Source organism: Heterocephalus glaber, unplaced genomic scaffold, assembly GCF_053883595.1.
Source record: "Heterocephalus glaber isolate CG9 unplaced genomic scaffold, H.glaber_assembly_v1.0 deba00001461, whole genome shotgun sequence".
Classification (NCBI taxonomy): Eukaryota; Metazoa; Chordata; class Mammalia; order Rodentia; family Bathyergidae; genus Heterocephalus; species Heterocephalus glaber.
This window is the reverse complement of record NW_028258308.1, coordinates 24,688,251-24,706,315: the sequence shown is the minus strand read 5'-3', so window position 1 is coordinate 24,706,315 and position 18,065 is coordinate 24,688,251. Positions and strand designations below refer to the sequence as shown.

Here is an 18,065-nt window from a genome sequence, read left to right as displayed (position 1 = left end):
CAAGGAAATACAACCTATCCAAACTGATGCACAAAGATCATATACTATCTATAAAGTATGGAAAGAAGTGTCAACCTAGAATACTCTATCCAGCAAAATAACCTTTTTTAATGAATATACCTTCAGATAAAGATTGCCAGGAAGAATGCAACCAGCATAACTGCACCATAAGAAAAATTGAAATTCTTTAGGCAAATGGAGAATGAGACCAGCTAGAAACCTTGAACTGTACAAAATAATAAAGTTCACCATAAGTGGTAAGCTTTTAATAAATGCTGTATATAACTTTTACCTTAAAAAGCATTTGAGTGTTTAAAGAAAAATAATGCATTATTGAGTTTATCATTAAAATGTTTGATAATAGCATAAAGGACAGAAAAGAGTAAATGAAAATATGCTATTGTAAGACTCTTAAATTGTACATTATTCTGACATTGTATAACATGATATAATATTAATTTGATCAGTGTATATTGTAACCCCTAGGACCATGGATTAGATAAAATGCAGTAATTTAAAATTTTTTAACCCATAAGGCAGGAAAAAGGAAACAAAAAATGGAAACAACAAATAGAAAAGAATATCAAAGTGATTACATATATCCAATCAAGTTAATAATTACATGCTGTGATTTAAATGTGATTTGCTTTCCAAAGGGTTCATGTGTTGAAGCCTGGCCACCAATGTGGCAATGTGGGAAGGAGAGTCTACTGGGAGGTCCTTAGGTCGTTGTGGATCCTACCCTTATGGGAATGCTGGTCTCCTGGAGTGAGTTTTTCCAAGAGCAAGTAGTTATAAAAGAGAGTGCCAGAACCCTGAGTCATGCTTTGGCTTCCTGTCTGGACATGTGATCTTTTTGTCTCTCTCTCTCACACACACACACACACACACACACACATGCACACACACACACGCACACACACATCCACACACACACACCCTGCCATTGTAAGCCTAACCAACATGGAGCCTTTACCACAGCCAAGCTGACACTAGCCCCATTGGTCTTTAACCTACAGAACTGTGAGCTAAATAAATCTCTTTTCTTTATGAAGTTACCCAGCTTCCAGTATTTTGTTATAGTAATGAAAAATGAATACATTACATTAAGTGTAAGTTCACCAACAGTCCAGCTAAATGTCAGATATAAATATATAGACATGGAAGTAGTACACATAAAATGATGGAGAAAAAACACTAATGATTAGGAACTTCATAGTTACACTGACACCAGACAAAGTAGATGACAAGACAAGGAGTATCACCAGATAGTTGGGGTCCAGTTAGACAAAACCCACACAAAGATTTAAATGGGGAAAGTTTAACATAAAAGATACTAGAATAATGGCCAACTGATTAGTGAGAGTTGAAAAAAATTCTAATGAAAGAGTAGCAGATCATCAGGAGCAGCCACTGCCACTAAGGCTGTGCTGAAGATCCTGAGGTAGAGCTTTTCCCTCTGTTTTCTCAGAATGAAGAGATGCACAGCCCAATGTGTATATTACAGTACCTATATTAATTGCCTCTCAGAATCTGTCACAGTTCCATGGAGTAGTTTACCACCTAAAACCTAAACTGTAAAGTAAACCTCTAGCAAATTGCTTATAAAAGTGGTTAAAGGAAAGAGGAGAATGTTAGCATATGCACACAAGCACATAACATGAGAAGCAAAAAGTACACAGAGTAACTAAAGTCCTTTTTTCTGTCCTAATTGTTGCTCATCCTTTCATTATCCATTCATGCTCCCCACCTTCAGGCAGAACATTAGCTGAGTATTCTTCACCTGGTAGAGAAACACAAACTTATTCCTGAAGAGTCTGACTCTCCAATCATCCTGTCTTGAATTGCTTCAATTTCCCGTTAACTTTTCCTATGGATTTGGAGTACTGATAAACACCTGCAGATAATCTCCTGGGTTACATAGTCCTCCTTACCGGCAATGTATAGGGACAACCCTGTTTCCTCTTATAAGGATTAGTCACTCCACCTAAAAGAGCAACCTGTTTTTCATCATGTTGGTTCAGTAGCATAAGGAAAGTAGCCAGTTAGAACTCTTCTTTCTCCAGTTCAGTGGAACCATGCTTCATTTGAGGAGTAGGATTTCCAAACTGGCTGACCTCAAAAATGTGAGAACAAGAAGCAAACATTTTATAAAGAGTTTAAGCATTGCTGTGACTGAATATTGGGTCCCCGCTCCAATTTCATATGTTGAAATGTAATTGTTAATATGGTAATATTAAAAGATGGGATCTTTAGGAAATGATTAAGTCATGAGTGTGGAGTCATCATAAATGGGATTAGTGCCCTTACTTTTTTTAAAAAGTGCAAAGAAATTGTATATCCCATCCACCATGTGAGGACATAGCAATAGGGCACCATTGTGGAAGCAGAGAGCAAGTCCTCCTCAGACACTGAATCTGTTGCCACTTGTCTTGGACTTTCCAGCCTCCAGAACTGTGAGAAATAAATTTCTGTTGCTTATAAATTACCCATTCTCCCCTATTTTGTTATAGCAGCAAGAACAAACTAAGGCTGGTGTAATAGTTGGAGAAGCCGTTCTCTCTTCCTGCCCTTGATTCCTGAATCCTTATATTCTCACTGGGGAGAAAGTGGACCATATAATTACTCCACAGGAGGGTTAGTTAAATTAAGCAGTTCTACCATTACCAGAAGCTAGAAACTCCTTTGTTACTAATACTTTGTTTGCTTACCATTGAGATTTGTATTATTTATGGATTATATATTCATGTCCTTTGTCACATATATTGAAGTCTTTTGGGTTTTTCTAAATCTATTCAGTCTCTGTGTTTTAAATATATAGGTTACTTGTCATTTGAGTTGCAAATATTCTTCTCTGTTATTTGAGTTTGATTTATATATGTATTTAGAAGTGATCTTTTTATTTACTATTTTCTCCATTGCTTTTAATCCATACCACAAATAGAAACTTCTACACCTCATCTCACTTGGTGGGTTACAGTTGAAATGATTGTGCACCAAAAATATCTTGTAAATTTGCCTTCAGGTTATGCCAGTAAGGCATATATAAAACATGAATAAATTGAGTGCTTACACTTGGGTCCCATCCCCAAGTATATCATTATGAGACATGTACACACAAGCATTCTAAGATTCAAAAACAGAAATCCATAGCACTGCTGGGCCCAAGCATTTCAGGTAATGGATACTCAACCTATACTATTCACAAGAGGAGAGAGAGTAAGAAGCTGTTGTCTACATTTGAACCGTCTGATTATTCTTGTAACCACATTACTTAATTACTTTAGCTTTATAACATGTTTTAATATTCCATAAGACTAGTATCTATCTTTGTCTTCAATAGCTCATACCTAAATTCCTCTTTTTAAAAATTTTTATGAAGTATTTTTACTTATCTTTTCAGAGAAACTTTAGGATTATTTTATAATAACTAAAGCAATCCTAATAATAGGATTGTTTGATAATCCTTCAAATAAGGTTTTTATTGGAATCATTAAAATTATAAATTAATTTGGAATGAACTGATACCACTAGATAGCTTTCTCTAGAGAAACAGAGAGAAGGAGGTTTATTATAAGGAATCGACCCACGATGATGAAGGCTAACAAATCCTAAGACCTTCAAGGTGAGTTGGAGACTTAGGAGAGTTACTGTTTTCATTTCAGTCTGGGACTTACAGCCTGAGAACTAGGAGGTTGAATAGTCCAGGCCAAATAGAAGCAAGCCTCAAAATCCAGGAGAGGCCAATGTTTCATAGGAAGCCAGTCAGATGGGCAGAATTCTCTTACTCCTGAGTCTCAGCTTTTTTTTTCTCTACAGGTTTTCAAATGAATGGATTTGGCCCATCCCATTAGCAAAGACTGCTTTACTCAGACTACTGATTTTAACATGAATCTCATTTTTAAAATGCCCTCCAGAAACACCCAGAAAAATGTCTGACCTATCTGATCACTAAATGCCCTAATCAAGTTGACATATAGTATTATCTACACCTTTATAAAATGTTATCCCCCCTCCCCATTCCTGCCCAGCTACTCCCACCATGCTCCATCCCCCTGGCAAAGGCCTGGACACAGATATGGGCAGCAATACAGTAGTGCATCCACATTCCAGCAAGTCTTCGGGTAGAACATAGTAGCAGCTATCCTGCACTAGGCTGACAGTGCTTCAGCTGGTAGCCACCAGGACCACAAATCAGTGGGGATCAGCCTTTCATTCAGCCCTAATAAAAATACTTAGAGCCTGTGGCCTGAAGTTTGCAATACACTGGGGGCTTGCCTTTTCACAGTTTGTAGGAGGCCTCAGGACTGTAGGAAGAAGGGATGTCTGACTTGAATTCCTGGGGGGACTCCCCCAGCTGGAGCATGGTGCATCAGTCTAGCAGTTGGCCGGAAAGGTAACCTGAACAAACACATGTGCGACTAAGTCATGGGACAGGGTCCCAGGGCACCTGTGGGAGCCTGCACTCAGCTGGTAGGTGTCCCTGTGGCCAACAGGGCATTGTCTTAGCTTGTTCCATACTGTATTTTTCTTTTCCTTCTTTAACCTTCCTGAGTCTGGCTTGTATATGCCTCTTCTGGCCAACTTGAGATAACACCATCAAGATGCCTTGCCATGAAATATATATCATATAATTTCTGTGATTCCATGGAGCTGTTGAATGTTATATTTGCCTTTGAAACTGTCATTGCACAATATAAACAGTGAAAATCATACTAATAATTTAAATTTTTCATTCTTATTTAAGGTGATATTAAATAACATAACAAACATTATGACAAGAGACCACAGAAGAAAGAGAAAAGCCTTATATTTTAATACTTCAACCACAATTTTTCCTGATTTTTTGAAAGAAATGGCCTTGCTTTTTTTTTTTTTTTTTTTGATACTGGGGATTGAACTCAGACCTTGCATTTGCAAGGCAGGCAGTGGCACCACTGAGCTAAATCCCCAGCCCTGGCCTTGCATTTTTATTTTGTACTGGCTCTAAAATTTATACAGCTGGTTCCTTCCTAAGATAAGAAAACTTGGGCCACTGTGCAAGAGTGTATGAGTTTGGAGAAGTGTAGGATGATAAGAAACAGATAGTAGGAAAATTAGGAAAGGAAATGATGAATAACAATTGCCAAGAAAATAATGCATGAACTGACAAATGATGTCAACGTTGTCTTTAATTTGCCCAGTGATGGGAAGAATATTAGTCAGCACACTTTTCAGTAATGAATGTACATACACATCATCAGCCTCACACTCAGAACAAGGGACAACTATTTAAAAATCACCAAAAAATGATGCTTATATCCTGTATTTCATTGTCATAAAATGTATTGGCAGAGAGACATTTTCATTCAAGATGAATATGTAGTTAATTAGCATTTTTCAAAAGGAAATTGCCTGAGGTTCTCTGTACTTGATTTCCCAGTACCAATTTCTCATTGAGGTGATTCATGAAATTTTTCAGTTAGGTTCCTATGGTAGTTTTAAAAATCAATTTGGCTTCTACCTTCCAACTAAATGAATGAGTCAGTATATCATGGAGGCAGGTGTAGTCTTGCATAATTATAAAGTTAAAGGATGCTAGATAGAACTGAGGAAATGGGCAAAGACTAAAAGAATCTACACAGATACAACTGTTTTGAAAAGGATAAATTAGGAAATATGTATAAACAGATGAACTACATTTAGCCTATCCATTAAGAATAGCATGGTGGCCAAGAATGGGTTCTGAAATCAGACTTCCTTATGTTCAACTCTTAGCTTTATCACTAACCACTTTGTAGTTAAGCAAGGTTGTTAACACTTTCACAGCCTCAGTATTTGTGTGAGTGACATAATGATAGGGTGGTTGTGAGAATTAAATACAAAATTGCCTGTAAAGCACCAAGGTTAGTACATAATAAACACTTAATAAATGTTATTCTTATTACTTAAAATACACTCATTTAGAATCACCTTATTTGTAATCAATGTTAACATGACCTTTAAGATGACAACAATGTAAAATTTCATGGACTATTTAAAAATGTAAAATAGAGTTCATTTTTAAAGCAGAATAGAAGCAATGGAAAGAAAATGCTTTTTAACAGTTTCTTTTGGTAAATAACACCAAATAATACCTACCCAATACATATTTCCTATATGCCTTTGTTCCACCCCGTGGGGGCGGGGGGGGGATGTTTTAATTGTTGTTACCACTTTCACTTACTGAAGTCTCTTGAATTTCAGGCGACTCCTTAGGTTTCTTGAATATTTTATGTTTTGCATGAGAAATATATAGTTCATGTGCCCAGGACTATTTTTGTCTACTAGTTTTCCTTGCTCCTAAAAACAGAAACGAGGAATGCCACTGGGGAAAAAAAGAAGAAAGAGAGGAAAGCTGTCTTGCCAGCTCCTTCTGCAGCTATCTCAAGGATTCCGAATTACACGTTCACATAATTTGCATTTTCCTACTCTTGCTTTAAAAAATAAAACTTTGAGTCAAAAGCTAAAGTATATTTATTTTTGTTCTTTGTTTTATTTGTTTGTTTTGTTTTTGGTACTGGGGATTGAACTCAGGTCCTGGCACTTGAAAGGCAGGTGCAGTGCCACTGAGTTAAATCCCCAGCAGTATATTTCTTTTAATAGCAGAAAATTGTTTCTATTGCTCAAATTTAATTTAAAATAAAATGTGATGATTGGAAAAACAGGTATTATACAGAGTCTATACATTCCTAAATTTGGCTTCAAGCATCTTATTACTTAATACTCTCACACAATACCTTTTTTAAATGTAGGATTGTCCTTTAAGAAGTAGAAATAAAGCTTTCTTCTTTTTGTAGAGTCTTCTTCAGTCCTATGCTTAGCATAGAGTACTTGGCATTTAGTAGATAACCAGTAAGTATTTGTTGAAAAAATAAGTGGATAAGTGAATGAATGAATGAATGAATGAATAAACAAAGTTAGGCATCTCAAGCCTGAAGGGCTTGCCTTTTTTATTCTTTGCTTGACTTCTAAAATTCCTTAACATATTTCCTAAACTATGTCTGCATTCTAACAAAACTAATAAACACAATCATTCATGAGAGTTTTCTAGTAGAATGCACATACTAATAACTAAGATGTTCTGGTCTTAATGATATATTTTTTCCTCTAATAATAAATACTGATAGCTAGCACATTCATCATATAATGCATATAAAATGTTCCAGACAAATGTTAAGAATTTTATGTCACTACTATTATAATCATCTACAATCCTAAGAGGGATGAGATTAGATAATACTATATTTCCCAGCATGTATATGAGTTTTAAAGAAATCATATAATTCCCCTACTGTCACATATTGGTAAGTAGAAAACCAATATTCTGACCCGTGTTTGCCTAATTCCTGAGCCAAGCTCTTAATCTCTATAATCAATTGCTTACTGTGATGCAAGAATGCTGCACAATGAAGAGCAATGACTTGTAACTCTTGAAAAGAGTGCTAGTGAGAGCCTGTGGTATGGTGGGAAATTTAAACCCCTGAGAAAATGCTCTAGACAGCTCCACAGGATTGGGCATGAGGCATTGGGGGAGAATGCAACATTAAAACAGAAAACTTGATAGACGGCCAAGATATTGGCCTATAAAGGGACATATAATTTGTCATTCAAATGAGCTAACTTTTGAAAGTAAAAAGGGACTCTACTCCTGATCACTTCAGGTCACACCAGGGCTGTGCAGAAGATGGCAAATCTTTTCGAGTTTTCAATGATAACAAACAGCCGGCTCTGGCACACATGCCATAGGTTCGCCACCACTGATAGGATATAGTTACATTTCCCATGTCCATCTTGCAACTTATTCCCTTTTCTTTTTTTATTTTTTCCCTTCTTTTCTCTTCCTCTTTGTTTTCCCTATGTCTCTCACGGGCTCTTTCCATGTGTCGTAAGTGGCAGTAATTTGCTGTGATTAACAAAGAGGAGTTGGGATGCTCACTAAGTACTTCATATTTTAACCTAGTTAGACAAATGGTACAAAATAATAAGTCCTTTGCTGCTGTACTATCTATTGTGCATAAAAAATTTTCCCAGAACTCATTTATTGTGTCACAAAATTTCTAAATCAGGAGCATCTTCACTAGGTCATTCTGGCCCAGGATCTCTCTGAGGTTGCAAACATGCTGTCAGCTAGGACTACTGTCTTCTGAACAGTGGCTGAAACTTTCAAAGGCCCTCTGTCCTTTGCAACACTGGCCTCTCCATAGGGCTGCTCATGAAATGGCAGCTAGCTTCTCTCTGATCAAGTAATGTAAGAGACAGTATCTTTTCTTGACTTAGTCTTTGAAATTACCCACCATCAATTCTACTTTATTGTGTTTATTAGAAGTTAGTCATTAAGTGTTATGGTCAGAATGTTCATCTCACCAAAACTCCTATGTTGAACTCCCAATCCCTAAGGTGATAATGTTAGGAGGCAGCGCCTTTGGAAAGTAATTAAGTCATAAAGGTGGAGCTCTCATGAATGGGGTGCCCCCATAAGAGGCCTAAAAGCTTGTTTGCCCATTACTCCATATGAGAACACAGCCAAAAGGTTCCTTCTAGAAACAGGAAAGTAGCTGTCACCAGACACCCTGTCTACCAGCACTTGGATCTTGAATTTCTCTGCCTCCAGAACTGAAAGAAATTTCTGTTACTTATAAGCTACCCAGTTTTTGAAAGAACTAAGACACTAAGTCCAGTCAACATTTGAGTAGAGGGGAATTAGCCTCCACTACTTGAAAGGAGAAGTATAAACAGCTGCACAGTTTTTCAAACTGTTGGATTCTTTATTCTTCAGGATTCTAGAGAGGAACAGAACCAGTAGTGTATATATATATATATATATATATATATATATATATATATATATATATATATGTATATATACGTATTTACAAAAGATTTACTAGGTTGGCTTACAGGATCAGAGGCTGGATAGTCCCACAAAGGCCATTTGCATGCTGGTGACCTAGAGAAACCAGCAGCTGTTTAAGGAAGCCTCAGAACAAGAGGGGCCAAGGATGCAGCTCCAACCTGGGGCTTCAGGCCTGGAAGCCTCCTGGAGAGTGGGTGAATATAAGTCCATGTTGAAAGCCTGAAGAAGCTGAGGCCTGATGTCCACAGGTGATGGTAGCACTGAAAGATGCAATCCTTTAAGAAGAATCCAGCTTGCAGGCCCTGGTGGACTTTCTCTTCCTCCTGACTACTGGACAGTGCCATCCACTTTCAGGGCTAGTCTTCCCCACTCAGCTCACTGACCGACATGCTAATCATCTCTAGAAACACCTCCCAGACACATCCAGAAGTGTGCTGTACTAATTTCCTAGGCATCTCTCAATCCAATTAAGTTGACAAGATTAACCCTCACAGACTCTTTGATTTAATTTTTTTTCTAGGACCCTATCCAAAAACATCAACAAAATATAAATGAAATGCTATATAAGCTAAGATATTTATGTCATATTATACCAGTGAAATATTAGAAAATACCTAACTAGCAAGAGGACAATGTTTAATATATTACAGTACTGCTACAGAATGGAATATTGGGCAGCTATTTAAATTGTTCTGTATAATAACATGAAAAAAGTGATTAAATATTTATGAGAATACAAAATCATGTATATACTTATATATTCACATTATATGGAAATACAGTAAAACAAAATAGTAGCAATGGTTGTGCTAATTCTGGAAATTTTGGGAAGTTTTTGTTTCCAAATTTTGTTATTTATCTGTTATGTATTGTTCTGCTACTTATAATTCTGTTATTTTTACCTTAAAAGAGATAATCAAGATAATAGTTTCTAAATAAGGATTCAGCAGGCACTTTTTCTATGTAGCAAAAAATCACCTATACTCAAATTTACAGATAGTCTATAGGGTGTTATATGTTAGCAATGAGTCAGGAGAAATGACACACTCAAAAATTTTAATCCTTTGAGAAGAATTTAATTAAAAGAAACCAACAGGGTATTGAGATCAGCCCCCACTCCATCCCAGGACTAAGGCGCAAAGGGTGACAGTGACTTTCTCACAGAAGCTAGGGTCTTCAGTGTCAGGATAGGGAAGAAGGAACAGACACCCCTACATTACTATCTGGCCCTCTAACCCTGCTTGTCTCCCACTGATTGAGCCAACTGGAAACAAGAGTGCAAAAGACTCCTTGTGATCCTTTGCAAAGGTGAGTCTCAAATAACACAACAATGGATTGAGAGTGGATCTGGAAGTACAAATATAAATATCCATTGCAGGGGTTTATTTAAAATAGCTGGAGGATGATCTACTTTGGTGAGATGATTCCAAAGTTACTGCATACAATTTACATCTTTATATTAAAAATTGGCATCAGCAATGTTTGAAGAATGTATAGTGGCATCAAAATATTCATAAAACCATGTTTAGGTTTTATACTAGTTATGGATAATTTCACCTTTAGACACAGACTGCCTGAGTTTTAAGTCATGGTAATTCAAATTGATTCTGAATCTAGATGTACATAGTTCATCTAAGGTTTATGTAAAGATAGACAGTTTCCAAACTAGCAGGACATTTTATTTATTTATTTTTAAGTTCTATTTTTTTTGGTACCAGGGATTGAACTCGGGTCCTTGTGCTTGCAAGGCAGGCAGAAGCAGGACATTTTTTTTTTCAGCAGGACATTTTTAATGATACACTAGTGAACTTCCCGATAAAATTATCCACATTCAAGTAAGAGCTATAAAAGTGGATATTTTCAAATTCTTATTCAAATTCAAACTTTACTATTGCAACCTCCCTGTGGAAAAACAAACTGTAATGCAGGGAGTTCAGCTGTATTTCTAAATATCTAGCCTGAAAGATAACTTTGCAGGACAAATATGGTAAAACTTTGTCTTCTCAATGTTTCAGAAAACAGATTCCATGTTCTTCCAAATGAGAGTGTTCCATTACATAATTGACATAAATGTACTTTTTCCATATGAGGGAACATTATGGTAAAAATAATCTCACCCACCACTGTCTATTTAAAATGGAACTTCTGTACCATTCTTTAGTCTAACTGTGGTTGTCTGGAAGATGATACTGTCTTCCCAAATCTCCCCACCTAGGGAAAGAATGGTTTTGTTTGTGATAATCCCTGGGAAAGGGTTCTGTCATTTCATAAACAAAGGGTCCAGAGATGCTGAATGAACTGCAGTGCTCAGAACAGTCCTGCACGATGAATAATTGTCATGGTAACTTGTCTTTCTCAAAACACCACAGTATCTTAGTCCCTAAGTGATTCTTCTACTTTTTCTAGGTTAGATCTTTTATACTAGAATACTTAATAAATTTGAATATTTAATATTCTTTTAGTAAAATATATAATAAAGGGTGGGATAACTAAATCATTTTTTTTCAAAGCTTCAGCCCTAACCCTAAATCACTGTGCTAAACAAACCAAACCAAATGAAAGGCACTTGAAGGAATAGCTGAAGGATAAAATCCCCAAAGAAAACTTAAGATGTAACCTAAATTATCATCTGAATGGAATAGGAAGCAGAAATAAATAACCATTCCTTCTTAATTCCCTGTCTCTTTAATGCATCTGACTTTGAAGTAACATTTTCAGGAAAGTTATAGTTAATGGTATATGTGGCAGCCAAAGACTTTGTTCTTCCTTAGTTGACTGTGGGCCCTGTGGATTGGCATCACCCGTTCATCTCCTAGGCCCTTATCCTGGATTTCCTTTCTGCAGACTCCAAAATTTTTGCAGTCTGCTTTTCCTGTCATTTACATACCTATCTACTTGGGCCTTTTAAAGAATCTATCCCCTCCTTTCCATCCCCTTTGTCATTGTGTCAGTAAAAGATTTTGTTTTCCTTCAACTGCATAAGAGGTCCCACACTATTTGTTTTTCTGCCTCTTGACTTTATTTACTTTCAGAACTAATTTAAATTTAGATTTTCATTCTTAAACTTAAATTTTCATTCTCCTCCTTAAAATTATTTGAAAGCTAATGACTTTTGAGTAAAATTCAAACTCCTTTAAACGGCCAATAAAGCCTATTTGTCTTATTTTAATGAGATGACACCTAACTTAACTTGTACTGTTCGCTAAGCTCCTTTGTGTTGACTAGTTGTCTCTTTGGTCTTAGATTATTTATCATCTTGCTTTTGCTTTGCTATACAAGGCACTGCTCTCTGAAAACTGTTCTTCCCTGGCCCCCTTGCCATCTGCCTTCCAGGTACATTTGTGTTCTCTCCCTTACTCTCCCTGAAGCTCATCTCCAGCAGTGACTAAATCACCTCCACAGTCCCCAGAATTCATCAGGTGCCCATCACCTTGAGCTCAGTAACAGCCCCTTCCCTTAGTTCATCCGGTCCCAGGAATGTTGTGACTTCCTACAGCTGTTAATCTTGCATTTGTTTCACCTCACACCCTGGTTTCTCTTTTGATTGTTCCAACACTTCTTAATTTTTTTTTTATTAAAGTTCTCCCATTGAAAGTACTGGTTCTAGCTTTTCTGACTTGACTGACCTGATACATCCCCTTTCCTTCAAGGAGAGAAGAAATTCTCTGTGCAAGAAAACCATCCATTTCTCCACAGTGAAAACGCTACTACTTCACCTTTAAGCTTTCACACAAATTCCAGATTTCTCTGAAAATTTTCCTGACTGTTCCAGGCACACTAAGTCACTTCCCTTTTGTTGCCAGTGTACAATGTGCATTTATCTTATTATTGAAAGCATTTGCACACCTGCCTCCTCACTGGTCCACCAACTCCTTGATGCTACAGACCTTGTTTTTTAAATTTGAATAGCTGGGCACAAAGCAGGTAAGCAATAAATGTGTTAAATAATACACTACACTGCAGAAGTCTTAAAAAGTTCTTCATATTTAAGTAGGCTTGGTAGGTTTCCGATTTTTTAAAAACTAGCTGTTTTGTAGGGATGGTAATTATAACTGATTTTTAATTAAAAACCTAATACTTCTAGGCAAACTAGGTATTTTATTCCAGGCAACATATAACTGAGGCAACATAATTAATTGCAGTGCTCACTATATTTAACAAAATTACAGAATATTAATCTTTTAGTATCATTGAAATTTGCCTTCATATGTATGTATATCTCAAGATGCTATTATAAATTTTTTTCCTTTTAAAAATTTTTATTAGTACATGTTTGCAGTCCATGATTACATTCATTTACAGAACTGGTACATCTACATAACACATTTCAATTCTTTTTTCTCTTCCCCTCTTCCATTTTGCCAGCATCAGATTCATGTCTTTCTCTTATAAGTCCTTATAAAGTTAATTATCATACATACAGATTAACAGCCAGACTAATAGGCAAAAAAAACCCATAAAACAATTATGTTAAATCAAGGGACACTTTTAGATACATTGTGCCATTATAAATTTTGATAATTAGAAGTAGTCACTATTGTTTACCACTAGAAAAGTTTTATTATCACATCACATATAAAGTACAATTTGCCTTTCAGAACTGTATAATTTCTACATTATAATTAACATCTTTTCAATAATTCACAAAGTGACTATACCAAATTCTCAAATCATTTCTGCTTCCTGGAAGTTAAAAATGTTGTGTTTAATATTTTATTGAATTAAAGACAAAGGTTAAAAGAATAAAAATGTACCACCCAACCTATTCTTTTGTTAAGGTATAAAATCCAAAATCTGTAATCATTTGGATTCTGAACACAAAACAACTACATTGTGTCTGAAAAACCAAAACACGTTGTCTCCTACTCCAGATATACAAGTTTTTGACATTTCACAACCAACCCAGCATTATCAAAGACTGAAATATGAGCAAACAAAAGGGAAAGAATCCAAAGAAATTCAGAATATGGAGAGTTTAAGTATAATTTGAAATAATTATAGACTCTGAAACTCTGACCTACAGGAAATAATTTACAATGGATAAATTCTAATGGATGGAACAATCTTTGATGATCAAAATTTTTCAACTATAAGTCCAAAGCCAATATGCCTTTTCTGTTAAATGTCATGATTAAATATTTATTCTGAGCTGGGCATGGTGGCATACATCTGTGATCCCAGCAATCAGGAGGCTGAGGCAGGAGGATCACAGTGAACTCAAGGTCAGCCTGAACTACATAGCAAGACCCTATCTCAAAAATCCCAAATCTAAACCAAAACAAAACAATAAACACACACAAAATTTATTTATTTTTCCTCCTCTCTTCGAAGACCAATAGTGGGAGCCTCTGGTTAGAATTTTTTTCTTCTGCAATTATAAATTGTAATGTGAGCGTGAGTGTTGTAAGTGTTGTCTTTGACAACACTTGGAAATATTTATTAAAATTAAACATTTAAAAAATCATTTTTCGCTTTTCTTTCCCTTTTCTCTTCCTATTTTTTTCTTTCTTCTTCCTCTTCCTGACCACCCCAAGAGAAGATGCCTTGAACCAGAGCCAATGTGGGTTTGTGCAGAACACTCTCACTCTACTTCCTCCCACATCTGCCATTAAGAAAACACAGCGTGACTGATCTAGCCTACAACTTGACAGCAGCAGAGCTAAATTTAACCAGCTATTTTCCAGGTGCCCCAGGGATTATCTGCTCAGCCAAAAGAACAGAAAGTGTCCTGATGGCCACAGGTTGAAAACAGACCATTCTGTCCCTCAAGGCTGGAGTAACCCAAAAAGGCTTCATTTCCAAGTATTGTTGGTTTAAAATCTAAATCCAATATTTAGCTTTATGCATATGAATTTGAGTATACTACTATGTTCTGATAAGTTTCTTCTTTCATATGCTTTGAAAATATTCATTTGTACATAAACCTTGGGTTCAAGAATCTATAGTTATCTCCGTTATTATCCACCTGGCTCCTTACTCTACACTCATCTTTAAAGGAAAAAAAGAAAAGCTCTTAATACCATAAACCTAAAATTGTCCTCAACTTCCTATACCCTCTCATTTTTGTTCATATAAAACAGTAGAGGTATCATTAGGAGACTTTTTGTTTCATAAATATACACATATAAAGCCTGTGTTATGAATATGCAGACAAAAATAAGATGTCAAGTCAGTTCTTTCCAACACAACTTCCTGCAATGATGGAAATGCCCATCTGCACTGTCCTGTATGGTTGCCATTAGCCACTTGTGCTCAGTGGACATTGGAAATGTACCTATAACTGAGGAACTAAATTTTTCTGTTGCTTTCATTGGTTTTCTTTCTTTTTTTTTTTTGGTACCAGGGATCAAATTTGGGTCCTTGTGCTTGCGCAGCAGACAGCGAAACCCCTGAACTAAATCCCCGGCCCTGGTTTTCTTATTAGATAGTGAAGTCTGGAGAGTGTGACTGGAGGGTCCTATTTCTCATGAGGCATCCTATTTCTCGTGAGGCCTCAGTCTTCGTGAGCTGAAACTGACCCTTCAAGAAATGAGATGGAACCCTGGGGTTGCCATTTTGCTGCTAGAGACATGGTCTGGAGACCAGGCATGTTCTTCCTTCTGCAGCTGAGGCTGCAGTGGGGCTGGGTTAGGCTCAGAATTGGAAAACCTAGAAAGGGATATTTGTGTGGCACCACCTGAATTGGAAACCAAGGTGAACATAACCAAAGGAGGTCTGGTGTTGTTTTCAGCAAATTCTAATTCATCATGTATGGAACTTTCAAAGAAAATTGCCGAGTGGCTGGGGGTAGAGATGGGCAAAGTGAAGGTTTACCAGGAACCTAACTGAGAAACAAGAGTACAAATTCAAGAATCTGTGAGGGGCAAAGATGTTTTCATCATCCAGACCATCTCAAAGGATGTGAACACTGCTATCATGGAGCTCCTGATTATGGTATATGCATGTAAAACCTCTAGTGCCAAGAGCATCATCAGCATGATCCCCTACTTTCCTTACAGCAAACAGTGCAACATGAGAAAAAGAGGCTCCATTGTCTCTAAATTGCTGGCTTCCATGATGTGCAAAGCTGGTCTAACTCATCTTATTACTATGGATTTACACCAGAAGGAAATCCAGAGCTTCTTCAATATTCCTGTTGACAATTTAAGAGCATCACCCTTTCTCTTACAGTACATTCAAGAAGAGATCCCAGATTACAGGAATGCAGTCATCGTGGCCAAGTCTCCAGCCTCATCTAAGAGGTCCATTCTACAATCTTCTCACCCCGGGGCTCTGTGTCAGAGGGCTCAAGAGGCTCCAGCTGGTCCCGGAGAAGCACATCCTGGGGATCCACCTGGGATTTCAGCTCCAGTGAGGAGTGAAGGACAGAAGAGTTGGACCTGGGGAAGACAGAGTAATGCTGGACTATTACAGTGACTTAGGAAGTATTCCTTCTTTTCTATTTTGGAAGAGCTCAGAAGAACTGCAGTAAAAATCTAATACCTTCTCAAGAAAACAATACCCAACAAACTGGAAGCTAGGAAAGAAATTTCCCAATCCAATAAAGGGCATTTATGAAAAATACTCGGTTAACATCACATGCAGTGGTGAACAATGAAAGCTTTGCATTCAGGATTAGAAAAAGACAGGACTCCTACTTTTTCGAGTTCTGTTGATCATTGTGCTGGGACTTAAAAAAAGAAGTAAAAGTTATCCAGAACAGAAAAGAACAATTAAACTCATCTCTATTCACAGATTAGATGATATTTGAGAGAGTAAATCCTAAGGAATCCAGGAAAAAAATTCTCATAAATGCATTCAGCCATGTTGCAGGATACAAGATCAATACACAATTATTAGTTATATTTCTATAGATTATTACTTAGTAATACAAAAGAAAATTTGTTTTAAATTCCATTTACAATATAACCAAAAAGAATAAAACATTTAGAAATAAATTTAACAAAGGAGGTACAGTAAACCATCACTGAAGGATATTAAAGATGACCTGAAACAAATGGGAAACCATGTATATTGGAAGAAAATGCTACAGTGGTAATACTTGCCAAGGAACTCTACATATTTAATAAAATCTTTATTGATATTCCAATGGTGTCTTTTTGCAAGAATGGAAAAACTAATCTAGCAATTCACAGTCATGAAAACATAGAACAAACTCAAAGGACTCACACTTCTTGGTTTTGAAACTTACTGTAAAGCCACCAAATAGCTTTGCAATCAAAATTGTGGGGTTCTGGTAAAAGATAGATATATGGATTAGTGAAGAGAATTAACAGTACAGAAACAGACACAAACATCTATGGTCACGTGATTTTCTCATGAATGCCAATACTATTCAAAAGAGAAAGAAGAATGTCTTTGATAAATGTTGCTGAGAAAATGAATATCTACATGCAAAATAATAAGATTGGACCCATGCCACATCCCATATAAAAATTAATTTGAAGTAAGTTGAAGACCTAAATGTAAAGTCTCAAACTATAAAACTCCTAGAAGAAAATACAGGCATATATCTTCATGTAGTTCATGAAGGGAACTACAGTGGATTGTTTAGACATTACAGAAAAAGCACCAGCAAAAAATGAGAAAGTAAATTGGATTTCATAAAAGTAAAGAATTTCATGAATCAAAGGACAGTATCAAGAAAGTGAAAAGACAGCCTGCAGAACAGAGTGGGAGGAAATATTTGCATATCTTGAATATCAGGGTCTTGTATTCAGAATGTGTAAAGAACCCACGACTCAACAACAAAAAGACAAATACAACCAAAAATGGACAAAAAACTTAAATAGATATTTCTCCAAAGAAAACATACAAATTGCCAACAAGCATATGAAAAGATGCTCAGTATCAAAAGTCACTAGAGAAATGCAAAGTATATCCACAATGTAATATCACTTCATACCAAGATGGCTATAATTTTTTGAATCATAAAATAACTATTGGCATGGATGTGGAGAAATCCAAACCCTCATACATTGCTGGGAGAATTATAAAATGTGGCAGCCACTGTGGAAAAGTTTGGTGTTTCTCAACAAGTTAAACCTACAATTACCACCTAGGTAATTCAGCAATTCCACTCCTAGGTCAAAATAATTAAAAGTGGCTGTTTTAACTTGTACACAAATGTTCATAGCAACATTCTTCACAGTAGCCAAATGATGGATACACCCCAGATAGCCATCAGGTG

At 36.4% G+C, this 18,065-nt stretch overlaps 1 pseudogene; it reads left to right on the top strand.

Annotated features, from left to right (window-relative positions):
* The first annotated feature begins 4,322 nt into the window (after positions 1-4,322).
* LOC101719505 (phosphoribosyl pyrophosphate synthase-associated protein 2 pseudogene) lies at positions 4,323-16,402 on the top strand (annotated as a pseudogene).
* Positions 16,403-18,065: the final 1,663 nt, after the last annotated feature.